Below are 2,500 nucleotides of genomic sequence, written 5' to 3'. Positions count from 1 at the left end.
CTGTGTGGATGGGATTCTGTGTGTGTATATGGATGGGAGTTTGTGTGTGTGTGGATAGGGGGCTGTATGTGTGTGTGTGTGTGGATGGGGGGCTGTGTGTGTGTGTGTGTGTGTGTGTGTGTGGATGGGGGGCTGTGTGTGTGTGTGTGTGTGTGGATGGGGGGCTGTGTGTGTGTATGTGTGGATGGGGTGCTGTGTGTGTGTGTGTGTGTGTGTGTGTGTGGATGGGGGGCTGTGTGTGTGTGTGGATGGGGGGCTGTGTGTGTGTGTGTGTGGATGGGGGGTTGTGTGTGTGTGTGTGTGGATAGGGGGCTGTTTATGTGTGTGTGTGTGTGTGTGTGTGTGTGGATGGGAGATGTGTGTGTGTGTGTGTGTGGGGATGGGGGCTATGTGTGTGTGGATAGAGGGCTGTGTGTGTGTGTGTGGATGGGGGGCTGTGTGTGTGTGGATGGGGGCCTGTGTGTGTGTGTGTGGATGGGGGGCTGTGTGTGTGTGTGTGTGTGGATGGGGGGCTGTGTGTGTGTGTGTGTGTGTGTGTGGATGGGGGGCTGTGTGTGTGTATGTGTGGATGGGGTGCTGTGTGTGTGTGTGTGTGTGTGGAAGGGGGGCTGTGTGTGTGTGTGGATGGGGGGCTGTGTGTGTGTGTGTGTGGATGGGGGGTTGTGTGTGTGTGTGTGTGTGTGTGTGTGGATAGGGGGCTGTTTGTGTGTGTGTGTGGATGGGGGATGTGTGTGTGTGTGTGTGTGTGGGGATGGGGGCTGTGTGTGTGTGTGGATAGAGGGCTGTGTGGGTGTGTGTGGATGGGGGGCTGTGTGTATGTGGATGGGGGAATGTGTGTGTGTGTGTGGATGGGGGGCTGTGTGTGTGTGTGTGTGTGTGTGGATAGTGGGCTGTGTGTGTGTGTGTGTGGATAGGGGACTGTGTGTGTGTGTGTGTGCGGATAGCGGGCTGTGTGTGTGTGTGTGTGTGTATAGGGGGCTGTGTGTGTGTGTGTGTGTGTGTGTGTGTGGATGGGATTCTGTGTGTGTATATGGATGGGAGTTTGTGGGTGTGTGGATAGGGGGCTGTGTGTGTGTGTGTGTGTGTGGATGGGGGGCTGTGTGTGTGTATGTGTGAATGGGGGGCTGTGTGTGTGTGTGGATGGGGGGCTGTGTGTGTGTGTGTGTGTGGATGGGGGGCTGTGTGTGTGTGTGGATGGGGGGCTGTGTGTGTGTGTGTGTGTGTGTGTGGATGGGGGGCTGTGTGTGTGTGTGTGTGTCGATGGGGGGCTGTGTGTGTGTGTGTGTGTGGATGGGGGGCTGTGTGTGTGTGTGGATGGGGGGCTGTGTGTGTGTGTGTGTGTGTGGATGTGGGGCTGTGTGTGGATAGGGGGCTGTGTGTGTGTGTGTGCATAGGGGGCTGTGTGTGTGTGTGTGTGTGTGTGTGTAGATAGGGGGCTGTGTGTGTATGTGTGTGTTTGGATAGGGGGCTGTGTGTGTGTGTGTGTGTGTGTATGGATAGGGGGCTGTGTGTGTGTGTGTGTGTGTGTGGATAGGGAGCTGTGTGTGTGTGTGTGTGTGTGTGTGTGGATAGGGGGCTGTGTGTGTGTGTGTGTGTATGTGTGTGTGGGGATAGGGCGCAGTGTGTGTGTGTGTGTGTGTGTGTGGATAGGGCGCTGTGTGTGTGTGTGTGTGTGTGTGCGTGGATAGGGGGCTGTCTGTGTGTGTGTGTGTGTGGATGGGAGTCTGTGTGTGTGTGTGGATGGAGCTCTGTGTGTGTGTGTGGATAGGGGGCTGTTTGTGTGTGTGTGTGTGTGGATAGGGGGCTGTGTGTGTGTGTGTGTATGTATGTGTGTGTGGGGATAGGGCGCTGTGTGTGTGTGTGTGTGTGTGTGTGTGTGTGGATAGGGCGCTGTGTGTGTGTGTGTGTGTGTGTGTGGATAGGGGGCTGTCTGTGTGTGTGTGTGTGTGTGGATGGGAGTCTGTGTGTGTGTGTGGATGGAACTCTGTGTGTGTGTGTGGATAGGGGGCTGTTTGTGTGTGTGTGTGTGTGTGTGTGGATAGGGGGCTGTGTGTGTGTGTGTGTGTATGGTTAGGGGGCTGTGTGTGTGTGTGTGTGTGTTTGTGGATAGGGGGCTGTGTGTGCGTGTGTGTGTGTGTGTGGATAGCGGGCTGTGGGTGTGTGTGTGTGTGTGTGTGTGGATAGGGGGCTGTGTGTGTGTGTGTGTGTGTGTGTGTCTGTGTGGATGGGATTCTGTGTGTGTATATGGATGGGAGTTTGTGTGTGTGTGGATAGGGGGCTGTATGTGTGTCTGTGTGTGGATGGGGGGCTGTGTGTGTGTGTGTGTGTGTGGATGGGGGGCTGTGTGTGTGTATGTGTGGATGGGGTGCTGTGTGTGTGTGTGTGTGTGTGTGTGTGTGGATGGGGGGCTGTGTGTGTGTGTGGATGGGGGGCTGTGTGTGTGTGTGTGTGGATGGGGGGTTGTGTGTGTGTGTGTGGATGGGGGGCTGTGTGTGTGTGT

This window comes from Cetorhinus maximus, chromosome 10 (genome assembly GCF_964194155.1).
Source record: "Cetorhinus maximus chromosome 10, sCetMax3.hap1.1, whole genome shotgun sequence".
NCBI classification, from domain to species: Eukaryota; Metazoa; Chordata; class Chondrichthyes; order Lamniformes; family Cetorhinidae; genus Cetorhinus; species Cetorhinus maximus.
Note: the sequence above shows the minus strand (reverse complement) of the source record.